General features: G+C 45.4%; 1 protein-coding gene and 1 non-coding gene across 3 annotated transcripts in view; one reads left to right on the top strand and one right to left on the bottom strand.

Moving 5' to 3' along the window:
* The window catches only part of MERTK (MER proto-oncogene, tyrosine kinase), a 124,150-nt gene that overhangs the window by 821 nt on the left and 96,244 nt on the right, over positions 1–27,085 (top strand). The window lies entirely within an intron of this gene.
* Positions 10,508–10,642, bottom strand: LOC136165787 (small nucleolar RNA SNORA70). The gene has a single exon (XR_010662764.1). It is a non-coding gene; the product is annotated as a small nucleolar RNA SNORA70 (small nucleolar RNA).

A 27,085-nucleotide genomic window follows, 5' to 3' on the forward strand; every position in this document is an offset into this window, starting at 1 on the left:
AGCGACGCCCTGTGAGTGGAAAGGGTTAGAAGTTTAACCTCTGAAGTATTTCTTAAGGAAACTGGAAGAAACTTAACCAGGCTTTTATGCTGAATAAACACACATCAAGCATTTTCCCTTAGCTTAAAGGTTTCGCTTTTATAAAAACCTATTGTGGTCAAAGGTGTTTTTGAAGAGTACCTGGAAACTTCAGTTACACTTAAGTAGTTTACTTCAGAATTTTTCCTGAGAGAATTTCACTGGAAAGCTCAGTTGCTCAAATCAGAAATTCTTAAGCAGCTGCACCCTCTTGTTACACATTAAATTACACGTGCAATTTATAATTTGAGGCAATGTAGCAAGCCCCACCCCCCCAAACCCTCAGAAATTCCTCAGCACTTCTGCTAGATCCGTTTTTCATAATCTGTTATATTTTGCTACCAGGGAAGTCTGGCCATAAATAGTCTTGGATGTAGTGAATGTGGTGAAGATTATGGGAAAAGTAAGAGAAGCAGTAGTTTTGAGGAAGATTTTTTAAAATGGAGTGTTTTTCTTTTTCTACTTTTTTCTAAGCTTAATAATAATAATAAACCTTCTGTAGCTGATAATTACTTTAAGCAGATAATCATAAAAGTCTGCTAAAATCCACCCAGCTGGAAGAATGAAAAGTTTCTCCAATTTTTCTTCTCCTACTTTTTGTTTTCTATCTTGAATGTGCCTGTGAGATGTCTGACAGTGTTTCATTTTGTGAACAGTTCAAAGAATGGGATTCTCACTAGCTGAACTAGAGCGGACCTGGTGGCTCAGATGGTGAAGAATGTGCCCCCAGTGTGGGAGAGCCGGGTTCCATCCCTGGGTCAGGAAGATCCCCTGGAGAAGGGAATGGCTATCTACTCCTGTATTCTTGCCTGAAGAGTTCCATGGACAGAGGAGCATGGCAGGCTGCAGTCCATGTGGCTGCAAAGAGTCGGACATGACTGAGCAACTAACACTTTCTCACACTCAAGGGTGCTGAAAATGGAAATTGGATTCTTGTCTAGTTTTAAGATTTTCATATTGCATGTTGTGGCTCTAAGTGGTTTACTCAGCAGACAGCAGAGCCAGGAGAGACAGGGTATGAATGTGTGCATAGACTCTACACTGTAGGGGAATGGGTAATTACAATTTACACATCACTTTAACCCTGAAATCTTCCCTACCCCTTACCCCCACCCCATACACACAAACACCCTCTCACAAAGATAAACACACAGAACTGAAACTGCTGAACCAGGGGCATTTCTGGACTCTCCGGTTCTTTCTGTTCCGTCTCTGATGGGGGTGCCAGTGAGCAACAAATCAGCAAAAAGTAGCTCTAGAGGGCAAGGAGAAGCTGGAGGATGAAAATACAGAAGTGCATCTTGCTGTGATTTATGGTGGTACTGATGAACCTATTTGCAGGGCAGCAATGGAGACAGAGGCACAGAGGACAGACTTACGGCCCAGGGCTGGGGGGAGGATCGAGAGGATGAGAGGGATGGAGAGAGTAGCATGGAAGCATATACACCACCACATGTGAAGCAGACAGCCAGTGGGAATTTGCCGTTTGACTCAGGGAACTCAGACTGGGGCTCTGTGACAACCTAGAGGGGTGGGTGGGGTGGGAGGCAGGGAGGTTCAAGAGGGAGGGGAGATATGTATAGCTATGGCTAATTCCTGTTGATGTATGGCAGAAATCAAACCAATATTGTAAAGCAATTATCCTTCAATTTAAAATAAACTTTTAAAAAAATGCAGAAGTGGATAAAATTGAAGGCACTGCAAGGACCTAACCAGTGATGAGGCTGTGCATTTGCCTTAACACAACCCTTAGAACTAATTGGGCTTTTTTTCTTTTAATCTCACATTTTTTTTTCCCATCATTTATTTGGCTTCATCAAGTCTTAGTTGCAGCATTCGGGATCTTTATTGCCTCATGCAGGATCTTTCGTTGCAGCATATGGACTCTCTAGTTGGGGTTCAGGCTTCGTTGCAGGGAGGCTTGTGGGATCTTAGTTAACCGACCAGGGATCGAACCCAAGACCCCTGCATTGCAAGGTGGATACCACTGGATCAGCAGGGAAGTCCTTAATTGGGCTTTAAAGCTCTTCAGTATTACGGTTTCTCTCCCAAACTGAAGCTGTCACCATATTACAATATACTGTAAACATTATCCCAGACAGAACTTTAAGCTGTCTAGCTGCTCATGGGCTTTGTATCAATGGACTCAAATGCTTTGGGGGAGGAAGCAGGGCACATTTCAAAAATAAGTAACTTTTCAAAAGTTACTCTGATCTACTTCCTTAGAGTGATGATTCTGTGTGTGTATGTGTGTATGCTCAGTTGCTCAGCTGTGTCTGACTCTTTGCAACCCCATGAACTGAAGCTTGTCAGGCTCCTCTGTCCATGGAATTTTCCAGGCAAGAATACTGGAGTGGGTTGCCATTTCCTTCTCCAGGGGATCTTTGACACAGGGATCGAACCTGAATCTCTTACTCTGGCAGACAGATTCTTTACTTCTGAGCTACTAGGGAAGCCAATGTGATGAATAGAACACTATTATTTTTCAAAATGATAACTATTGTTTCAACCTTATTTTTGAAAATAACTTCCAAGTAATCCTAGGAGCAGGGTCAGTGGGTTGCCAGTCAGAGTTGGTTATAAACAGTGCCAGTGAATTGATAACACCCCACCAGGTAGAGAGGCTGAAACTTGCTTTAAATGGGTTCCCCCACCTGGAAATGAACGCATGCCAACCCGCCACTTTCTGAGTACTGGCCAGAATGAGACTTTGAAGCTGAATTGGACTGGGTTGTCCCCTTGTCGGACATCCTCCGGTGGCCTCCCTTTCGGTACCAAGGTTGGCAAGGCCTGGGGTCCTACCTCTCCTCTTTGACTCATTTTCAGTTTCAGTTCTTGCTGCTCCAGCCACAATGGTCTGTCTGGCTCTTTTGCTGTGGAAGTTCCCTCTGGCTGGAATCTTTTCCTGAAGATTTCTGCACGCTAGCTCAGTTGCTCTCCTGAAGAGGCCTTCCCTCACTGCCACCTCTGCTATACTTATGCACACACTCTCTTAAACCACTCTACCGCTGTCTGATGGGTTCCTCTCTGTTTTCCAAGCAGGGTGCTCAGTATCTGCTGTTGCTTAGTCGCTAAGTCGTGTCCTACTCTTGTTGACCCCATGGACTGTACCCACCAGGCTCGTCTGTCAATGGGATTTCCTGGCGAGAATACTGAAGTGGATTGCCATTTCCTTCTCCAGGGGGTCTCCATGGCCCAGGGATCGAACCCTCGTCTCCTGTATGGGCAGGTGGATTTTTTACCTACTGAGCCACCAGGGAAGCCTGCTCAGTATCTGCAAAGATCAATGCCTCTGTGGGTGTCGCTGTGTCTTCCTCCAGCTTCTTTCTCCCTTCTGGCTTTTCCAGAAACAATTGCCGCAGCTCCCATGCCCTTGTGCTTGGGGCTTGGTTGCTAGAAAACAATTTTTCATTTCACTGTTATGCCAAAATGATTTCATTACTAGAAAGGTTACAGTAGATTTGTGGTCTGTATTAAGGCCAATGGAGCAAAATTAGCATTTTTTATAGTCTCTTAAGATAAAATTAAAAGCCAATTTTTCATGTTAAAGATACAGTTTAACAGCTCCTTGCCTAGAGTAGATTGCCTAATTCCCAGGTCACTGTGGCCCCGAGTGTCTTGACTTTGGCATGTTGTTACTAGTTTAATCTTAACCCAAAACACAGGACTCAGAGTGGGGGTGGGGGTGGCGGAAATGCATCTCAGCTGGGAGTTAATTATTATAAAAATGTGAAAAAAAAGCGGGTTATTATTAATCCTGTGTGCTTCAAGGGACTGGAATGGAAATGTTAACAGGGGCTGAGTGACCAAATGGGCTGGGCTTCCTGTCCTGCCTGGCCGGCCTCTGGGGAGCCCTGGTGCAGTGACTAACTCTCGGGACCTCAGTTCCCTCGGGTCTAGTGGAACTCTTCGTTGTTCGTGGAACCACTGGGAGGATAAAGGAGCCAATGTCATGTGATAAAAGCTCTCAAACTATTAGCCATTGTTACCCATGCTCCCTCCCTTCTGAACTCAAATTTTGTGGCAATTGTTTTTCTTAAATCAAAGGTACTGGGGGAAAAGTTTCTCCTTTTCTCACTGAAATGTGTCCTAAGTTGCAACTTGAAACAGGAGGGCAGATCTGTGGGCCAGCCCCCCCTCCACTGGTCAGAGCGCTTTGGTGGAGGGCTGTGGGGGGTCCATTCTGGAGCACAGAATTCCTTGCTCGGTAGGACTGTTTCCTGGTAGTTCTTCGAACAGAACCCACACTCGTTACCTCAGACAAGGCAGGACCTGTCCTGACTGCTCCCCTTCCTGCCCCACCATGACCCTCACTCCTTGAATTCAGGCTTAACTTGGTCCAGGAATAGCTTCCCGTCATGTGCCTCTCAGGAAGGTATAAAAATGAAGTCCAGTTCCTGCTCGGCCTTTCCCACACCACTCTAAAGTGGGTGTGGTTTTGTTTTGGTTACTTTTTTTTTTTGGTTGTTTGAGTGTAAACATCCAGATAATTCCTTTCCTTTTTTCCAGATAAAACTAGGTTTGCCAAATGCAGGCTTCCGGTTGCAGCGGCTGCAAAATGAAGCTGTTTCTTGGGCGGTACTCTTGGCCTGTGACTGAGTGGGTGCATGCAGGTGGTCTCGTGGCAGATGGACCAGGCAAGGAGCCCCAGGTGTGCTCCTGGTTTCCAGATGCATCCTGCCTAGTGGCAGGTGTGAGCAAGCCCCCCATGTACCCCAGGAAAAGCCCAGACTCCTCTGCCTCCCATGCTCTGGGCATTTGCTAACCCCTGACCCAGAGGGAACTCGTTCTCTATCTTGTTCCTGGTTCCAGCCCTGCTGCCTCCAGCTAAAATGCTGAAAATGCCACCCGACAGGAAGATCCTGTGGCCCGTTTTAGAGAGCAAGAATACTTAGGGCACCTACCAGCCAGCACTTTCTCCCTCCTAGGCCTTAATTTTCTTTGAAGTGAGGCTGTTGAACTGTATGGAAGATTTTTTTTTTTAATATGGACCATTAAAAGAAAAATTGTATTTATTTATTTATGAGTGTGCTGGGTCTTCCTTCATTGCCACTCGGGCTTTTTCTCTAATTGCCGTGTGAGTGCACATGCTAAATCGCTTCAGTCCTGTCCGACTCTGCGCCAGCCAGACTCCTCTGTCCTGGAATTCTCTAGGCAAGAATACTGGAGTGGGTTGCCATGCCCGCCTCCAGGGGATCCCTCCCACCAAGGGGTCGAACTCTCGTCTTTTACATCTCCTACGCTGACAGGCAGCAAGTGGGGGCGACTCTCTAGTTTCGGTGCGCGGGCTTCTTATTACAGTGGCTTCTCGTTGCAGAGCGTGAGCTCTAGGGTGCATGGGCTTCAGCAGTTATGGCTCCTGGGCTCTAGAGCACAGGCTGAATAGTTCTGGTGCACGGCTTTAGTAGCTCCTCTGCATGTAGGATCCTCCCAGATCAGGGATGGAACCCGTGTCACTTGCACTGGCAGACGGATTGCCTACCCCTGAGCCACCAGGGAAGCCCGGGATATGGACGATTTTTAAAGTCTTACACTCTGTTTTCTGTTGTGGCCTTTTGGCCAAGAGGCATGTGGGATCTTAGTTCCCTTGCCAGGGACCAAACCCACACCCCTGCGTTGGAAGATGAAGTCTTAACCCCTGGATGATCAGGGAAGTTCCATGGAAAATTCTTAACCACAGCGAAGGCCCAGGTCTTCCCTGGGTTCTTGAGGCCTGGAAGCTTGGCCCCACCAGCTGTGGGCAGCCTGCACTCACGGTCGCTATTTCCACTCTGTCGGAGCCTCTGCCAGCCAGCAGGGTCCGGCGGGCACAGCCTGGCTCCCATGTCAGGCCACCTCCTTAGGCCCCAGTGTTTCAAAGCGAAGTGAGGGTGTTGTTGCTGTTGTTATCTAGTTGCTAAGTTGTGTCCAGGGCTACTTGTGACCCCATGGACCATAGCCCACCGGGGTCCCCGTCCATGGGATTTTCTAGGCGAGAATGCTGGAGTGCATTGCTGTTTCCTTTTCCGAGGGATCTTCCCCACCCAAGAATCGAATCCGAGTCAAGGAAGAATAGTTATGTCTTAAAGAGTCTGTTGAAAATTCAGCACTCCATTCTAAAACATTTCATTTCATCCTTTTGTCCCCAGTCCAGTATTCTTGGACTTCCTTTGTGGCTCAGCTGGTAAAGAATCTGCCTGCAATGTGGGAGACCTGGATTCGATCCTTGGGTTGGGAAGATCCCCTGAAGGGAAAGGCTACCCACTCCAGTATTCTGGCCTCGAGAATTCCATAGACTGTATAGTCCATGGGGTCACAAAGAGTCGGACACGACTGAGTGACTTTCACTACACTCACTTGTCCATTTCATCCACTGTTAGTTCATCTTTCACTTAATGGTAAAATGGATTTTCCAGGAGTCTTGGGGGATGGCAGGGGTGCGGGAAGGAGCAGGGCAGAGGGGAGAGGGAGAAAAAGAGAGAGGAGACATGTTGACTTTATGTTTGGACTGAGATCATAGATACACAGAAGTTTTACACCAAAAGCTAAGCAAGCATGTTGGAGTGACTTAGGTTTAGAGAAAAACCATTGCATTTCATAATCACAACGCATAGGTGTTTGTGGCAGCAGATTTTATGCTTGTATGTTTCTCCCTGTCCTCAGACATTAATGGGGTCTTCTGGATTTTTCCCAGTCAGGCCCTTCATAGGTGTTGTCTAGCTTCTGGGGAGTCAAGCAAGGCCCCGGCGATATCTGATCATCACTGCTTAGAGCTTTGTCCCAGCTCACTCTGGGATGGGGCCCATCCGCAGAATTTAGGTCTCAGGCTGGAACTTGAGGATCAGGCAAATGCTGTCTGACAGGTCCCTTTTCTTTATAACCTGCTTTTGGGTTCAGGGATTGGGGGTGGGGGGGCTGACGGCTCCAGTTATGTCAGCATTCAGAGCCAGTGGACGTCTTAGAATTTGCTTAGCTCTGGTCCTTCCTCTCCTTGGACATACAAAGGAAAGCCTTGTTTATTTTGGAGAAGGGATTGTTTTGCTATTGTAAGTCACAGGGCTTTCAAAGCTGCTCATAAAAGACCGACCTCACTATCGTTGTCGAAAATGATCTTTTCTACAAGTAAGAACAGGCTGTCTTCATGGAGAATATTAGAGCATAAACTCAGACTTGCTGAAAGTACTTTTCTGTCCTGGTGCTGCGTAGTGAATGCGCAGTGAGGTGATGAATATTCATGGCCTCCCAAGGGTGGCCTGTTTTCCACTGGGCACAGTTCAGGGCAGGCTGCCTCCACACAGGAAGTGAAAGCACCCTTTGAGGCTCTTTTTTCTTTTTTTTAAAAATTCGGGCACATGATTTGAAGATTTGTTGATGAAAACAAGGTTCTTTGAAAGTTTGAGGACAAAGGAAAAAGGAAGCTCTTAGACTTTAGTAGGAAATCTACAGCATTAGGTTAAAAAAAAAACCCACTTTGAGAGTCTGAGCATGTAAAGTCCTCAGCCCAGTTGCAACGTGCAGGGATAGTCATGGTGCAGAAACTGCATGTCTCCGCTGATCAAATAGGGGGCAGATAGGTGATTCTGGGATCTCTTCTGGGCAGGAAACGGATTGCATCTGAAAGAGAGATGTGGGCTAGAACAGTTTCTCTCCTTGAGAGTCAGACATAGGGCCGGCATGAGTATGGTCCCCCAACCCACCGACCCCAGCCCTGTGCCTGACTCTGGCTATAAGTGTCTTCAGCCTAGAAATGGGGCCTGAGGCAGTGTAGGGTGTCCCTTAAAAATGAGTCATGGGACTTCCCTGGCAGTCCAACGGTTAAGACTTGATGCTTCCAATGCAAGGAGCACCGGTTTGATCCCTGGTCAGGAAACTAAAGATCCTGCATGCCTTGCGGCATAGCCAAAACCTAACTAGCTAAATAAACTAATAATACAGTCTTCACAATTCCCTGGTGCTCTGGGGGTTAGGACTCAGCACTTGCACTGCCATGGGCCTGGGTCAAAAAACAAATGAAGTCTGGGAAAAAAAAGAGTCCTGCCTGTGTGGCTTCTTTCCTGTGGGCAGCTACCATTCCCCGCTGCCCTTGCTGGCTGTGTCCCCATGATCTACCCTCCTCTCCCCACTCCCACCTCCAGTTCTGTCTGGGGCGATAGAAGAGTCTGGAAACACAGAGGTGTATTTCTGAGGATCCTGGACGTGCTCAAAATCCTTCAAGCTAGGCTTCAGCAGTACTTAAATTAAGAACTTCCAGATGTACAAGCTGGGTTTAGAAAAGGCAGAGGAACCAGAGATCAAATTGCCAACATTCGTTGGATCATAGAGAAAGCAAGGGAATTCCAGAAAAACATCTGTTTCTGTTTCATTAATTACTTGAAAGCCTTTGATTTCGTGGATCACATAAAGCTGTAACATTCTTAAAGAGGTAGGATTACCAGATCACCTTACCTGCCTGCTGAGAAACCTCTATGCAGATAAAGAAGCGAGAGTTAGAACTTGACATGGAAAGAAGTATGTCAAGGCTGTATGTTGTCACCCTGCTTATGTAACTTGTATGCAGAGTACCTCATTCGAAATGCTGGGCTGAATGACACGCAAGCTGGAATCAAGATTGCAGGGAGAAATATCAATAACCTTCAGATATGCAGATGACACCACCCTTATGGGAGGAAGTGAAGAAGAACTAAAGAGCCTCTCGATGAAAGTGAAAGAGGAGAGTGAAAAAGCTGGCTTAAAACTCAACATTCAAAAAACGAAGATCATGGCATCTGGTCCCATCACTAAATGGTAAATGGAAGGGGAAAAAGTGGAAGGAGTGACATATTTTCTCTTCTTGGGCTTTAAAATCAATGTAGATGGTGACTGCAGCCATGAAATTAGGAGACTCTTGCTTCTTGGAAAGAAAGCTATGACAAATCGAGACAGCGTATTAAAAAGCAAAGACATCACTTTTACTGAAAAAGATCCATATAGTCAAAGGTATGGTCTTTCCAGTAATCATGTATGGATGTGAGAGTTGAACCATAAAGAAGGCTGAGCACTGAAGAACTGATGCTTTCAAATTGTTGGCCTGAAGAAGACTCTTGAGAGTCCTTGGACAGCAAGCAGATTAAACCAGTCAGTCCTAAAGGAAATCAAGCCTGAAGATTCAATGGAAGGATTGATGCTGAAGCAGAAGCTCCAATACTTTGGCCGCCTGATGCAAACAGCAGACTCATTGGAAAAGAACCTGATGCTGGGAAAGAGTGAAAGCAAAAGAAGAGGATGGCAGAGGCTGAGATGGTTGTTGGTTGGCCTCACCAGTTCAATGGATATGAACTCGGGCCAACTCCAGAAGATAGTGAGGGACAGGGAGCCTGGCGGTCCTGCAGTCTATGGGGTCACAAAGAGTCAAACACGACTTAAAGATGGAACAACAACAGTGTGTGGAATTGATGTTAATTCTTCTTTAAGCATTTGGTGTAATTCTCCAGTAAAATTGTTTGGGCCTGGAAATTTGTTTTGAGGGTGTTCTTTAAATTATAAATTCAATTTCCTTACCTGGTGCTATTCAAATGATCTGTTTCATATTGAGCGAGTTGTGGTTCAGTTCAGTTCAGTTGCTCAATTGTGTCTGACTCTTTGCAACCCCAGGAACTGCAGCACACCAGGCCTCCCTGCCCATCACCAACTCCCAGAGTTTACTCAAACTCATGTCAATTGAGTCAGTGATGCCATCCAACCATCTCATCCTATGTTGGCCCCTTCTCCTCCTGCCCTCAATCTTTCCCAGCATCAGAGTCTTTGCAGCTGACTCAGTTCCTCGCATCAGGTGGCCAAAGTATTGGAGTTTCAGCTTCAGCATCAGTCCTTCCAATGAATATTCAGAACTGATTTCCTTTAGGATGGACTGGTTGGATCTCCTTGCAGTCCAAGGGACTTGTGAGTTGTGGTAGTTTGTGTTTTTTGAGGAATTAGTCCATTTCCTCTATGTTGAATTTGTATGTAGAGTTGTTCATAGTGTTTAGTTATCATTATTATGATTTTTACGGTTTTTTGACAGGAAAGTAGGATTTATTGGTGGGCATGAGTAAGGAGGGGACAGTGCCACGGCTCTCCTGAGTGCAGGGCCTGCCATTTGTCCAGGGGCCACGATTACGATGTATTTAACCACACAGCTATCTGGGATGAGCTGCTTTTCTGTCACCGTGTCTTCAAATTCATCTATATTAAACTTGGTAAATCCCCACATCTTGGAGATGTGGATCTTCTGGCAGCCTGGGAACTTGAACTTGGCCCTGTGAAGGGCCACAGTCACATGTTCTTTTTTCTGCAACTTGTTGTGGGTGGACATTATGACTTGGCCAATGTGGACTCTGGCCACTCTGCCCTGGGGCTTTCTAGAGGCCCTGCATATACTTGTCTTGAGCCTAGATTGGGGACAGCACACTAGACATAAATGTCCACTGGAAAAGGCTGTCTGCAGGGTCCATTAGAGCAACCCATACAGGCAGCAGGCTGCAAAAACTATGGAGGAGGCTGCTGTTTGCAGCTATTGCACTCTAGACTCCCCCGGGAAAGGAGCACGGTGGGCTTCAGTTCAGTTCAGTTCAGTCACTCAGTCGTGTCCAACTCTTTGCGACCTCATGAATCGCAGCACGACAGGCCTCCCTGTCCGTCACCAACTCCCAGAGTTTACTCAAACTCATGCCCATTGAGTTGGTGATGCCATCCAACCATCTCATCCTCTGTCGTCCCCTTCTCCTCCTGCCCTCAATCTTTCCCAGCATCAGGGTCTTTTCCAATGAATCAGCTCTTTGAATGAGCTGGCCAAAGTATTGGAGTTTCAGCCTCAGCATCAGTCCTTCCAATGAACACCCAGGACTGATCTCCTTTAGAATGGACTGGTTTGATCTCCTTGTAGTCCAAGGGACTCTCAAGAGTCTTCTCCAACACCATAGCTCAAAAGCATCAATTTTTTGGTGCTCAGCTTTCTTCACAGTCTAACTCTCACATCCATACATGACCACTGGGAAAACCATAGCCTTGTCTAGATGGACCTTTGTTGGAAAAGTAATGTCTCTGCTTTTTAATATGCTATCTAGGTTGATCATAACTTTCCTTCCAAGAAGTAAGCGCCTTTTAATTTCATGGCTGTAATCACAATCTGCAGTGATTTTGGAGTCCAAAAAATTAAAGTCTGACACTGTTTCCACTGTCTCCCCATCTATTTCCCATGAAGTGATGGGACCAGATGCCATGATCTTAGTTTTCTGAATGTTAAGCTTTAAACCAACTTTTTCCCTCTCCTCTTTCACTTTCATCAAGAGGCTTTTTAGTTCTTCTTCACTTTCTGCCATAAGGGTGGTGTCATCTGCCTATCGGAGTTTATTGATATTTCTCCCAGCAATCTTGATTCCAGCTTGTGCTTCATCCAGCCCAGCGTTTCTCATGATGTACTCCATATATAAGTTAAATAAGCAGGGTGACAATATACAGCCTTGATGTATTCCTTTTCCTATTGGGAACCAGTCTGTTGTTCCATATCCAGTTCTAACTGTTGCTTCCTGACCTGCATACAGGTTTCTCAAGAGGCAGGTCAGGTGGTCTGGTATTCCCATCTCTTTCAGCATTTTCCACAGTTTATTGTGATCCACATAGCTGAAGGCTCTGGTGTAGTCAATAAAGCAGAAATAGATGTTTTTCTGGAACTCTCGCTTTTTTGGTGATCCAGTGGATCTTGGCAATTTGATCTCTGGTTCCTCTGCCTTTTCTAAAACCAGCTTGAACATCTGGAAGTTCACGGTTCACATATTGCTGAAGCCTGGCTTGGAGAATTTTGAGCATTACTTTACTAGCGTGTGAGATGAGTGCAATTGTGTGGTAGTTTGAGCATTCTTTGGCATTGCCTTTCTTAGGGATTGGAATGAAAACTGACCTTTTCCAGTCCTGTGGCCACTGCTGAGTTTTCCAAATTTGCTGGCATATTGAGTGCAGCACTTTCACAGCATCATCTTTCAGGATTTGAAATAGCTCAACTGGAATTCCATCACATCCACAGTGGGCTTAGTTGGTAGCAAACATAGTATTTCATTATTATACTTTTGATGTCTTCAGAGTCTGTAGTTATATTCCCTGTTTTATTCCTGATATTAGTAATTTGTGTCTTTTTTTCTTTTGTCAGTCTTGCTAGAGACTTATCAATTTTATTGATTTTTTTTCAAACAACTAGCTCTTTGTTTCATTGATTTACCCTATAGCTTTTCTTTTTTCAATTTATTTCCTATATTTATTTTCTTCCTTCTTTTTGATTTGGGTTTGCCTTGCTCTTCTTTTTCTGTGTTATGAGCACAGACTACTAAATAAAATTTCTGCTCAAAACTGTGTCAAATATGTCCCACATATTTTGATATATTGTAACTTCATTTTCACTCTGTTCAATGTATTTTAAAAAAAATTTCCCTTGAGACTTTCCCTTTACTCCATAGATTATTTAGCACTTAGTTTGCAAGTATTTGGGAAATTTCTAGTTACCTTCTGTTATTAATTTATATTTATTTCCATTGTAATCAGGGAATAAAAACTGTACCAGTTTAGTTCTTTTAAATTTGTTGAGATTTGCTTTATGGCTCACGAAGTAGTTTATCTTAGTTTATATCCCATGATCATTTGGAAAGGATGTGTATTCTGCTGCTGTTGGGTGGAATGTTTTATAAATGTAGTCTAGATTCTTTTCATTGGCGGTCTTATCAAGTTCTTCCATATCCTTGCTTATTTTGTGCCCAGTTCTTTTTTCCATTGTTGAAAGAGAGATGTTGAAGTCTTTCCTATCATTGCTGATTTCTCTATGTCTCCTTTCAGATCTTTTCGGTTTTGCTTCACATATTTTGCAACTCGTTGCTTTGGTTCATACTTATTTAAGACTGCTATGTCTTCTTGATAGATGGACTTTTATCATTACATAATACGTCTTACTTGTAATTTTCCTTGTTTTGAAATCTACTTTATCTGATGTTAATGTAGTCATCTTGCTTTTCTTTTCATTGTGGTTGTGTGATTATTTTTCCTATCTTTTGTATTCAACTTGCCTGTATCATTTTATTTGGAGTGAATTTTTTTATAAATGGCAGATAGTTGGTTCATGTTTCTTTAATCTACTCTGCCAATCTTTGTATTTTAATAGAAGTATTTAGATCATTTATGTTTAATGTAATTAGTGGTCTATTAGGTGTTGATGTTTTACCAGTTCAAGTAAATTACACAATCCCTACTTCCTTTTAAGTTCCTTTCAGTTCAGTTCAGTCGCTCAGTCGTGTCCAACTCTTTGTGACCCCATGAACTACAGCACGCCAGGCCTCCCTGTCCATCACCAACTCCTGGAGTTAACCCAAACCCACATCCATTGAGTTGGTGATGCCATCCAACCATCTCATCCTCTGTCGTCCCCTTCTCCTCCTGCCCTCAATCTTTCCCAGCATCAGGGTCTTTTCCAATGAGTCAGTTCTTCACACTGGGTGGCCAGAGTTTTGGAGTTTCAGCTTCAACATCAGTCCTTTCAATGAACACCCAGGACTGATCTCTTTAGGATGGACTGTTTGGATCTCCTTGCAGTCCAAGGGACCCTCAAGAGTCTTCTCCAACACCATAGCTCAAAAGCATCAATTCTTCGGTGCTCAGTTTTCTTTATAGTCTAACTCTCACATCCATACATGACCACTGGAAAAACCATAGCCTTGACTAGATGGACCTTTGTTGGCAGAGTAATGTCTCTGCTTTTCAATATGCTGCCTAGGTTGGTCATAACTTTCCTTCCAGGGAGTAAGCATCTTTTAATTTCATGGCTGCAATCACCATCTAAAGTGATTTTGGAGCCCAGAAAAATAAAGTCAGCCACTGTTTCCACTGTTTCCCTATCTATTTGCCGTGAATTGATGGGACTGGATGCCATGATCTTAGTTTTCTGAATGTTAAGCTTTTTTTTTTTTTTTTGAATGTTAAGCTTTAAGCCAACTTTTTCACTCTCCTCTTTCACTTTCATCAAGAGGCTCTTCAGTTCTTCGATTTCTGCCGTAAGAGTGGTGTCATCTGCATATCTGAGGTTATTGATTAAGTCCCTTTAGCTCCCCCATTTAAGCATAATTATCTTAAATATTTCTTCATCATATATAAAATCACATCAGACAGTGTTGCAGACAGTGTTGCTGGTTCTTCAACCATCAAACATAATTTAGAAAAATTAAAGAGTAGAAATTCTGTTGTATTGATCAATATTTTTGTTTTCTGTGTTTTTTTCCTTCCTCCTAATGATTTAGGCTTTATTTTTTTTATTGTTTCCTTTCTGCTTGGAGAATTTCATTTAGCTATTCTTTTAGAGTAGGTCTGCTGATGACAAATTCTCTTAGTTTTCCTTAGTATGAAAATATTTTGGTTTTCCTTTCATTCCAGAAGAATTCTGAGTTGACATTCCTTCTCTCTTATCACTTAGGAAAGCGTGCCACTTCCTTCTAGAAATTCACTATCATTTGAATTGGTTTCCCCTGTAAGTAAGGTATCTTCTCTCTTAGTGCTTTAAAAATGCTTTTTTTGTCTTTAGAATTCAGAAGTTTGACTATAATGTATCTTGGTGTGGATATTTTTTGAGTTTATTTTATTTTGGATTCATTCAGATGTTGTATTTTGTAGGTTTTTATCTTTTTTCATATTTGGGAAGTTATCAGCCATTATTTCTCCAAGTGCTTTTTCAGCCTTGCCCTCTTTGTCTTTTCCTTCCAGAACTCTGATGATACAAATATTAGCTCTTCAGTAATAGTCCTACAGTCTGCAGAGACTCTGCTCATTTTTTTATGTTGCTCAGATTGGATAATTTCCTATTGCTCTATCTTCTGGTTCACTTATTCTTTCCTCTGACCCTTCATTCTGCTGTTGAGTCCATCCACTGAGTTTTCTATTTTGATTATTGTATCTTTTAGTTCAAAAATTCCCATTTGCTTCTCTTCTCACTCTTCTATTTTTTTACTGAGACTTTATATAAAGTATTTGCTAAAAGACTTCCTATTTTATTCATGAATTTCATATTCATTGAAGTATTTTTTAAATATCTATTTAACTGCACCAGGCCTTAGTTGTGGCATGCAGGACCTTCAATCTTTCTTGTGGCATGTGGGTTGTTTATTTGTGACATGTGGGATCTTTCAGTTATGGTATGAGAACTCCTAGTTGTGGCCTATGGGATCTAGTTCCCCAACTAGGGATTGAACTCAGGCATGTCACATTGGAAGTCAGAGTCTTAGCCACACGACCACCAGGGAAGTCCCTCTTTGAAATATTTTTATGATTCCTTCTTTAAAAGCTTTTTCGAATAACTCCCTGTTATCTTGGTTTTTGTATTTCATTCAGTTTGAGATAGAATTTTCTTTTTTATTGAAACCTAGACATTGAGGGTATTATGTGACTGACTCTTATTTGCCTTTTGTTTCATGTAGTTTCCTTTGAACTGCTGTGGAGGTAGAATTCTACATTCCCCAGTGGATCGCCTTCCCTTCTCCAGGGGATCTTCCCAACCCAGGATGGAGCCCAGGTCTCCCACATTGCAGGAGGATTCTTTACCAGCTGAGTTATGAGGAAAGCCCTGAGTTCCCCACTCAACCTCCATTGACATCTAAGGGTGAGATGTTTTTGCCAGTCAGAAGTAGGGTGGCAGCTCTGGCTGGGGAAAGGGTAGGAGTGCCTGGTTACTTTACGACAGTTCCCACCTGATCGCCACTGACCCTAGAGGAGTTGTGAAATCTCTGACTCCCTACTGGGGACAAGGAGAGATGCCTTATTCATGCCATGTGGAAATAAAAGTCTAGGCATCCCATATGGGCTTTACTAACACCAGTCGGTGGGGGAAAAATGCCACCTCTCTTCTTGGCCTTCTCTGATACCACCCAGTGGAGCATTTGTGGCACCTCTTTATAGCCTGGTCAGGGTTCAAGTCTAGGTTGCCCACTTGACCTTTGCTGGCATGGTTGGGGATGGGGCCATGGCTTTTTCTGGATTGTTTGCCTGGAGAAGAGCAGTTTGCTGTTTAAAAGTCTTCTGTCTTGCCTGGCTGCCCTTTCCTAGTCCTTTGATTGGAGGTAACAGGCTTTTATTGTTGTTTTTTGTCTTTGCCTGTTAGCATTTCCAAATCTAGGATACCCCGAACAAGAGGAGACTCAGGGAATTCATCACCATGTTGTTCTTAGGTCCCCAGGACCCTAGTCAGACTACCGTCTCTCCACTCTTCAGAGTTTTTTAAAAAGTTCCTTTTATACGTAATACCCTGTGTTTTCAGGTATACTTGGTGCAAGAAGTAGGGAAAGATCCATTTACTCTGCCTTGGGAGGGAATTCTTTGCCCTCTTGTCACTTGGAAAAGTTATGAACAAACAGTGCTGTCTAAGGTATTTGGTCCTTAGAGATGGTGACCTTTTTTTTAATGATTCATTTATTCATTTAATTGTTGGTTGTGCTGGATCTTTGTTGCTACACTTGGGCTTTCTCTAGTTGTGGCGAGCAGGGGCCACTCTTCATTGTGGTGGCTTCTCCGCTTGTGGAGCACGACCTCTAGGCACACAGGCTTCAGCAGGTGCAGCTCCTGGGCGCCATAGTTGTGGTGCATGGCCTTAGTTGCCGTGCAGCACGTGGCATCTTCCCAGATCAGGGGTCAAACCCATGTCCCTTCATTGGCAGGCGGATTCTTAACCACTGGGCCACCAGGGAAGTCTGAGATGGTCACATTTTTAAAGGAAATATTTCTTCCTGAAAAGAATGACTAAAACGAATAGGATTTCAAGTATTAGTGGGCTGGTGGATGTGTATTGCAGGTGGCAGGGCAGAAGAGTTAAACTTGGGGACAGAGGGTCTCTCCTGGGTCTTGTGAAAGCCACAGCTGGCCCTTGCAGAGAGCCAACCCCAGACACGGGGCCAAGCTTCACAACCCTTGCCAGAAAGTGTCCCCTCAGACACTTGGCGTGCTGCCAAAGGGGAAAGAGAAGGAAAACCGCCCTTGGTTGGGTAAACATATATTCCTGCTTCCCTGCCAGAGGCAGAAGAAGCCAAGTCAGCGTCATCGGTTCTATGTGTCCGCCTGTGGAAGTCCAGGCATGACTCTCTGTGCCTTGGAAACAAAGTAGATCAGATGTTTCAGGTGACCAGGCACCTCCTCAGTGGTCTCCTCTGGCCGCCAAGAGAAGCAGGCATTACACACCCTCCTTCACAGACCAGGAGAGTGAGTCCCAGAAGGACATGTGACTGGGGAAGGGAATTTCTGGTGGTCCAGTGGTTAAGGCTCTGGACTTCCACTGTGAGGGATGCAGGTTCAATCTCAGGACAAAGAACTATTAATAAGGTCCCACATGCCTCTGAGGTGTGGCCAGAATAAGAAAGGACAAGTGATTGGCACAGGGTCATCTCTCTTCTGAGTGGCTGAGCCAGAACTGAACTCTGGTACCATAGGCCTTGTTCATCCCAGGCTCCCAAGCCACAATGCATTTAAAACATCAGGGTTCCCAGGCAGGAGCCCCCACCCCCACCCCACCCCCAGATGGTTTGGGCCACCAGATGGATGCATTCCCTAATACCCTAGGAATTAGGTCTGACCCCAATTCCTCTAGAATCACTAGAGGAGATTTTTAAAAATCTCAATACCTAAGCTGTACTGCTGGCCAATAAATTCAACCTCTGGGTGAAACACAGGCATCAGAGTTTTAAAAGCTTCCCTGGAGATCCTGACATTCTGCTGGTTTTGAGAGCATGGTGGAGTTAGGAGATGATGTGAAGATTCGCAGTCTGAATCTGGAGCTCTGTTTTCTGGGCGCATTAGTGCTCAACTCTCAGAAAGGACTGGACTTCCCAGATGGCTCAGTGGTAAAGAATTCACCTACCACTGCAGGAGACACAGGTTCAATCCCTGGGTTGTGCAGATCCCCTGGAGAAGGAGATGGCAACCCACTCCAGCATTCTTGCTTGGAGAATCCCATGGACGGAGGAGCCTGGTGGGCTATGGTCCGTGGGGCCGCAAAGAGTCAGACATGACTGAGCAACTGAGCACGCAAGCAACAGAAAGGACTAGGGGGTCACAGTCTGCTGGGAAAGGTGCCTTTGCAAAGCACTTCTATTGAGAAAAAGTCAAATGCTCAAATCAAAAAATGGGTGCAGGCAGAAGGGGTGATGGGGGGCTATAAAGCCCTTCAGGGTTCTTGCAGTTTCTGCGGCTGAATTGTGTGCACAAGGTTCTTCTTGGAAGGAGAGCTGTGAGCAGTCCTGAAGAGAGATCTTAGTTCCCAGTCCAGGAATTAAACCTGGGTAACCTGGAAAACCAAGAGCCCTCGCCACTATACCACCAGGGGCTAAAAGCAAAGTGGCCTGGGTTCTTGACCCTGTTTGAAAGCAAGAATGTTTCAAGGAGGCAAAAACTGCAAAACAGACACAAAGTTTATTATTAGAGACACAGTACAATGTATGGGAGAGAATGACTGTGAGGGAAACTGGGTCTTGTTCTGTCAGTCTTTCCCATCAGGAAGCTTCCATAAGCCTCTTATCCTTCTATGTCAGAGGGCAGATAGAATAAAAACCAGAGTCACAGAAAACAAATCAAACTGATCTCATGGACCACAGCCTTGTCTAACTCAATGAAACTATGAGCAATGCTGTGTAGGGCCACCCAAGATGGACGGGTCATGGTGAAGAGTTCTGACAAAATGTGGTCCGCTGGAGAAGGGAATGCAAAATCACTTCGGTATTCTTGCCTTGAGAATGAAAAGGCAAAAAGATATGATACTGAAAGAGGAACTCCCCAGTTTGGTAGGTGCCCAATATGCACCTGGAAAAGAGTGGACAAATAACTCCAGAAAGAATGAAGAGATGGAACCAAAGTGAAAGCAACACCCAGTTGTGGATGTGACTGGTGATGGAAGTAAAGTCCAATGCTGTAAAGATCAGTATTGCATAGGAACCTGGAATGATAGGCCCATGAATCAAGGCAAATTGGAAGTGGTCAAACAGGAGATGGCACGAGTGAACATCAACATTCTAGGAATCAATGAAATAAAATGGACTGGAATGGGTGAATTTAACTCAGATGACCATTATATCTGCTATTGTGAGCAAGAATCTCTTAGAAGAAATGGAGTAGCCATCATAGTCAACAAAAGAGTCTGAAATGCAGTACTTTGGAGCAATCTCAAAAACGACAGAATGATCTCTGTTTGTTTCCAAGGTAAACCATTCAACATCACAGTAATCCAAGTAATGCCCTGACCAGTAACGCTGAAGAAGCTGAAGTTAAACAGTTCTATGAAGACCTATCAGACCTTCTAGAACTAACACCCCAAAAAGATGTCCTTTTCACCATAGGGGACTGGAATGCAAAAGTAGAATGTCAAGAGATACTGGAGTAACAGGCTAATTTGGCCTTGGAGTACAGAATGAAGCAGGGCAAAGGCTAATAGAGTTTTGCCAAGAGAACGCACTGGTCATAGCAAACACCATCTTCCAACAACACAAGAGAAGACTCTACACATGGACATCACCAGATGGTCGACACCAAAATCAGGTTGACTATATTCTTTGCAGCCAAGGATGGAGAAGCTCTGTACAGTCAGCAAAAATAAGACCAGGAGCTGACTGTGGCTCAGATCATGAACTCCTTATTGTCAGAAACAGACTTAAATTGAAGAAAGTAGGGAAAACCACTAGACCATTCAGGTATGACCTAAATCAAATCCCTTATGATTATACAGTGAAAGTGAGAAATAGATTTAAGGAATTAGATCTGATAGACAGAGTGCCTGATGAGCTATGGACGGAGTTTCATGATATTGTACAGGAGGCAGTGATCAAGACCATCCCCAAGAAAAAGAAATGCAAAAGGCAAAATGGTTGTCTGAGGAGGCTTTACAAATAACTGAGAAAAGAAGAGAAGTAAAAGGCAAAGGATGAAAGCAAAGATATACACATTTGTATGCAGAGTTCCAAAGAATAGCAAGGAATAAGAAATAACAAAAAATAAGAAAACCTTCCTCAGTGATCAATGCAAAGAAATAGAGGAAAACAATAGAGTGGGAAAGACTAGAGATCTCTTCAAGAAAATTAGAGATACCAAGGGAACATTTCATGCAAAGATGGACTCTATAAAGGACAGAAATGGTATGGGCCTAACAGAAGCAGAAGCTATTAAGAAGAGATGGCAGGAATACCAGTTCAGTGACTGAACTGAACTGACGTTATATAGGAGAGCACACAGAGAAATGGTTTATTTATGTCGGAGGCAAGGCAGAGATCCACCTGGGAGGAATGTGGGTGTCCTGAGTGAGCAGGCACACAGTAAGGAGGCGACGTAAGTCACTTATACAGTACAGTCCTTCCAGGTCTTCATTTACCTTTGGCCAATTATCTTTTTTCTTTCTTCACACCTGACTGGTCCGTTCAGTTCAGTCACTCAGTCGTGTCCAATTCTTTGTGACCCCATGGACTGCAGCACACCACACCTCCCTGTCTATCACCAACTCCCAGAGTTTACTCAAACTCATGACCATTGAGTCAGTGATGCCATCCAACCATCTCATCTGTCTTCCCCTTCTCCTCCCGCCTTCAATCTTTCCAAGCATCAGAGTCTTTTCAAATGAGTCAGTTCTTCGCATCAGATGGCCGAAGTATTGGAGTTTCATCTTCAGCATCAGTCCTTCCAATGAATATTCAGGGCTGCTTTCCTTTAGGTTGGATTGGTTGGATCTCCTTGCAGTCTGAGGGACTCTCAAGAGTCTTCTCCAACACCACAGTTCAAAAACATAGATTCTTAGGCGCTCAGCTTTCTTTTTAGTTCAACTCTCACATCCATACATGACTACTGGAAAAACAATAGCCTTGACCAGATGGACCTCTGTTGGCAAAGCAATGTCTCTGCTTTTTAACATGCTCTCTGGGTTGGTCATAACTTTTCTCCCAAAGAGCAAATATTTCATTTCATGGCCACAGTCACCATCTGCAGTGATTTTGGAACCCCTCAAAATGAAGTCTGTCACTGTTTCCACTGTTTTCCCCATCTATTTGCCATGAAGTGATGGACCGGATTCCGTGATCTTTGTTTTCTGAATGTTGAGCTTTAAGCCAACTTTTCCACTCTCTTCTTTCACTTTCAAGAGGCTCTTTAGTTCTTTACTTTCTGCCATAAATTTGGTATCACGTGTGTATCTGAGGTTACTGATATTTCCCCTGGCAATCTTGACTCCAGCTTGTGCTTCATCTACCCAGAGTTTCTCATGATGTACTCTGCATATAAGTTAAATAAGCAGGGTGACAATATACAGCTTTGATGTACTCCTTTCCCAATTTGGAACCAGTCTGTTGTTCCATGTTCAGTTCTGGTCCATGGACCCTCCCCAAAATGTGTGTGCAAGTTTTTTCTAAGATGGATCCTACCACAGACACCTATGAGTATATGTCCACACTTATTATGGGGTGGGGTCAGCTCCCTTTTCAATCCCCAAGAAGCTTTCCTGTACATGTGAAGACAGGAAAGTCTTTTTGACCTCTGGAGTGGACACCTTATCTCTTTTTTTAGCAGAGCTCAGCTTTTGCCTGTAGCCTTGTCCTTGGCGTGTCTGAGTGAGCACAGAGGAGGCTCAGTTTTACTCCACTTGACAAACACCAGGTGTCCAGCCCGGAGGCCCACCGTCTCCTACCACAGCTCCACAGTTTTTATTGAGTCAGTGTATTGGGGGGACCAACGAAAGTAGAGTCACCCTGATAATCGTGGGTTTGGCTCTGAGACCCGAGCCCCTGCACTCCCTCAGGTCAGGGCTCAGAGAGCCCTGACTTAGTGTGACTTAGTGTGTTGGGATCCTTGTTTGCCCCTTCACACCCCCTCTTCACTCTGCTCTCTGCCCTAGGAGGCCAATCTATGGGGGCAGGGGTGAAAATGAACTCCCTGGACAGTGGCTCCAGCCAGTGTGTGCTGAAAGAGACTAAGGTTTATTTATTTAACTAAGTATAAACCGCATAGGCATGTTTATCTGAAGTTCAAGTGAAACTGGGGCATGGTGCTTATTAATCTGGCAACCATCCCGACCCTCTACCCCCACCCCACCCCCAGCCCATGTACAGAATCTGACCCGCCAACACCATGTTTTATACCAGCCCCACTTTCTTTTCTCTGTGCAGGTCTCAGTTCACTGGCGTCTCTGCTTTTTTTCTGCTGAGGCTGTGACCCCTCTAGGCACATGCAACCTGCCAATTATTCCTCTTTCTTTCCGGTAAAGCCCCTGCTAGGGCCCCCTCCCTCAGGTCAGCTCGTGGTTCCTGCCTGCAGGCTTTTGCTGCACTGTTAAATTTTCTCTAAGTGGCGGAGTGCTCATGTTTACCATTTATAGTTTGGTAGCAATCAGGTCAAGTGATTTCAGGTTGAAAGGTTTTTGAAAAAATGCCCTCTTATTCAGTGTTGCTTCTTTTTATCAACTGAGACTCCTGTTTTCATAAAGTGACTTGATACTAAGTAGAAAGTTTTTGCTTGTTCTGGGTTTGGCCTCAGCCAGCTTTGGGGATGAGAGGATCAGTTTTTAACCAAGTGACAGGGAAGCCCCTCAGGGACATGATTCAAACATCAGCCAGGGAGGGGGCACGCGTGGAAGGACTGTCCTCTGGTCCACATGCAGCCCTTTCCCCTGGGAAGGGGGGACCGTGGGCTGACAACAGAGGGGGACAGGGAAGCGGTCGCCAACAGGATTCCAAGTGCCAGAAGCCTCTTCTGTGAACTGCAAGCCCACCCCAGAAGGGGGCCTTTCTCCTTCCAGCCATGGGGGCTGCTTGATAGCAAATGTCACCCTGGGACAGAGGGGCTGAGGAACTCTTAGCGCCTGGGCAAAGCACATTCTATGCTTCTCGGGTGGTTCAGTGGTAAAGAACCCATCTGCCAGTGCAGGAGATGTGGGTTCAGTCCCTGGGTCTGGAAGATCCCCTGGAGAAGGCAATGACTGCCCACTCCAGCATTCTTGCCTGGAGAATCCCATGGACAGAGGAGTCGGGCGGGCTACAGTCCTTGGGATTGCAAAGAGTCAGACAGGACTTAGTGACTAAACAACAACAAAATCACATTCTCCTGGCCCATTCCTGCTCTGCAATGGGGAGCATGAAACCCCTAAGAGTTCAGCAATAAGTCTTCACTCTTGCATCCTCTTGGGCCTCTGGATTTTGAGGCTGAATTTCAGAGAGGTCAGCTCATGTCACCATCTGTTCTGTTGTCTGAAAAGGAGCACAAAGAGCCAGATGTGGGTTACATGACTGACACTTCAGCCCTGCCCTCATTTGACCCATCTGGCCAAGGTGCTTCCGGTCCCTCTGCAAGTCCTGGGTAATAACATAGGCTGACAGAGCAGCAGTCTGCATTCTCGCTCCCACATGGGCTGCTGCCCTGCCCAGCTCTCCTCCCACAGCTTGGAGGGACTCCAGGGCCAGGAGGCGGCGGAAGGCTGCCACTCCACCCGCTACTCCGAGTCCTGCCATTTCAGTAGCTGCTGCTTTTTCCCTTGATCCACCTTGGGCTGTGGTCCTACAGCTTCAAGAGAATTGGAAGGTTCTCCTGCTGGGAGAGGGTGGTGACCAGCCCTGGGGAGACCCCTTTGGCCATCACAGACCAGAGGTGTGATTTTTCCTCTCATGCGTGGGTGGCAATGATGTGGCTGCCATGTTGCTCTTCTCTGCGTTGTCTAAGACAGACCTCACCTGTTAGTCCCAGCACTCATTCCACAAAGCCCCAAAATTCCTCCTTCCAGTGTTCAACAGGTCGGGTTCACGGCTTCCCTGGTGGTGGTCCAGTGGGTAAGAATCCACCTGCCAGTGGAGGGGATGTGGATTCAATCCCTGATCCAGGGAGCAATTAAGCAGGTGCGCTGTAACTACTGAAGCCTGTGCACCTCGAGCCTGTGCTCTGCAACAGGAGCCACTGCGGTGAGAGGCCCCTGCACCATAACCAGAGAGTAGCCCCTCTCGCCTCAACTGGAGAAAAGCCGGCACACAGCAATGCAGACTCAGCATAGCCAGAAAAAAAAAAACCCAGGCCAGGTTCAGAAGCACGAAGTCACAGCAGCAGCCAGCGTCTGTGGCGTTTGCTAATGGATTGCTTTCTTCTCCCTATGTCCCCGCAGTGCTTCTGTCCTTGAAGAGAATCCGCCAGTTACAGGACTTTCCCCAGGTCACCTCTCAGGCGCCCCGGGACGGGGTGGGCCTCGGCTCTGATCACTGAGCTACTGGTTAGCCCTGAACATCACTGCTCACCAGCCCGTCTGCTATCATGCAGGCTCAGCGAGTGCCCCGCAAACATTCATGAATTTAAGGGTGGGGTGCCCTATGTGATCACACAGAAAATAGCCTATTTTTTAAAAACTTATTTTATCAAAATATAGTTGATTTACAGTGTTGTGTTAGTTGCACGTATATAGAAAAGTGGTTCCATTATATAATGTTTTTATATTCATATTCTTTTCCATTATAGCTCATTACAGGATACGGAAGATAGTGCCCTGTGCTATACAGCAGGGCCTATTGTTTATCCAGCTCATGTATGATAGTTACTGAATTTTTGGTTCAGAAAATAGCTCTTTCCTTAGTGTCCCCTCATGTACCAGTTTTGAGTCTAAGAGACTAAGACCCCTCGGTATCTGCCCCTCCATAGTTTCGCTGTGGTTGGGGGAAGAGGTGCTGCTGCGGGGCCCTGGCTCCAGCCCCACCACAGTCCCACTTCTGGTCACAGCAGTGTCCCTGCCTGGACCGCCACTCTGCAGAGTCCCCCACCCCTGCCTGTATCACACTCACCTATCCCATAGATGCATGCCAGGCATCAGCCCGGGTTCAGAGAATGCCAGTTCCAGCCCTCAGGGAAAGCTACAGGTAGATTTGTTCAGAAGAACCTGGCAAACCCCACACAGTGGGCAATAGATCTAATCACTTGTTCATTTGCTGGAGAAACATTTGCTAATCTCATCTCCTGGAACCTCCCCCAACCTGAGCGCTGGAGGAAGACGGTGGGCACACAGTCCCTTGTCTTTGTGAAGGTGACCTTGGAATCTGGTCGGGGCTGGAAACGCATGGCACAGGGCAGGGGCGCTCCGTGACCAACTCCAGGACGCGTGTGACCCCAGGGTCGGCAAATGCAGCTGCCGGAACCCCTGGGCAGCTGTACTTGGGTGAGAGTGGGAGGCCGCTTATCTGGGTTGCTCAACTGCGTCTGCTTGTGAGGCAAAACTTCCCACTTTAGCTACTGTCCAGTCCATACAAGGAAATAACCTTAAAAGAAGAAGAGAGGGGAAAGAAGAGGAGGAGCGATTTCTGCTGAATTTCACAAGCAGCCTGCTTTTCCACCTGTTCCATGGACAAAGGATGAAATCCTCATTAAGTCTGGGGCTGTGGGTGTTTAACACATCTCTGACATGGCCTAAAAAAATGGTCTCCACAATGGGGATCATCAGGCAGGCCCACCACGTTCACTTGTGTCATCTTGAAGAGGCACTAATGAGAACATGGTAATAGAAATCATAAACTTTGAAATTTTTGATCTACTCTCATCCTCCCACCATCACACGCTCCCAAATAATTTTAAAGTGTTCTACTTCTTCGAGGAAAAACAGGGGGAGGGGCATTTTACAACTGACGTAGAACACTGAAAAATTAGCAGCTTAAAACATCATTTATATTTTAAAAATAAGTTTTGTTTACTTGTTGATGCTGGGTCTTCATTGCTTCGAGGGCCTTTCTTTGGCTGAGGTGAGCGGGAGCTGCTCTGTAGTTGCGACGTGCAGGCTTCTGTCCTTACGGAGCGCGGACTCTAGGGCACGTGGGCTTCAGTCACTGCCGCTCCCGGGCTCCAGGCACAGACTCAGTCGTTGTAGCCCATGGGCTTAGTTGCTGAGCAGCATGTGGGATCTTCCCGGACCAGGGATCCAACCCGAGTCTCCTGCATTGGCAGGCAGATCCTTTGTCCCTGAGCCACCAGGGAAGCCCGAGTGTCATTGCTCTGACCCTGGGGTCCAAAAGCTCGGCCCTGTCCTCATTGTGCCTTTTTCCCCATTATCCGTGTTCATTTAGTCAAGGCCACCTCACAGGCCACAGGTCTGGGGAGGCCATGCACTGCATAGCACATATTGTGAAGACTCCATGAAAGGTAACACCCCACATTGCAAGAGCTCTGCCGTGAGACCTCACTGAGCCCCGAGAGGCAACCCCCGTGAGCAGCAATTCTTAAGGACTGGGCCGTGGCAGATTTCCTGGATTCACAGTGAGTGCTTACGATGAGCCAGACATAGCAATGACTCTCTTATTGCTATCGGTGAGCCTATGGGGCCCATTACTATCATCCCCATGTTCCCAATGGGCGCCCTGCTCTTCAAACCACGGCCAGGATTAACCCGCCAAATGGCCACTTCTGAGAACTGTTCTGAGTCCAGAGACTATGTCCTTCCTAAATATTTGTGTCCAATTTATCTTTTTTTTTTTTTTTTTAAGATTTTTTTGACATGGATCATTTGTTAAAAAGTCTGTACTAAACTTGTTACAAAAAGAAAAAATAGACTTGTTACAATACTGCTTTTGCTTTTTTTTTGGCTTCTGGCCGGAGGCCTGTGGGGTCTTTGCTCCCTGACCAGTATTTGAACCTGCACCCTTTGCACCTGAAGATGAAGTGTTAACCATTGCATCGCCAGGGAAGTCCTGTGGCATTTTTTAAAGTGTATTTTAAAATTTATTTTATTGAAGTATAGCTGATTTACATTGTTGTGTTCGTTGCAGGTATACAACAAAGTGATTCAGTATTATATATAGTGAATATATATATATACATACATATCCATTTTCATATTCTTTTGCATTATGGTTTATCACAGGGTATTGAATATGGGCTTCCCTGGTGCCTTCGATGGTAAAGAATCTGCCTGGAATTCAGGAAACATGAGTTCAGTCGCTGGGTCAGGAAGATCCCCTGGAGAAGGAAATGGCAACCCACTCCACTATTCTTGCCTGGAGAATTCCATGGACAGAGGAGC

This window comes from Muntiacus reevesi, chromosome 3 (assembly GCF_963930625.1).
Source record: "Muntiacus reevesi chromosome 3, mMunRee1.1, whole genome shotgun sequence".
Lineage (NCBI taxonomy): Eukaryota > Metazoa > Chordata > Mammalia > Artiodactyla > Cervidae > Muntiacus > Muntiacus reevesi.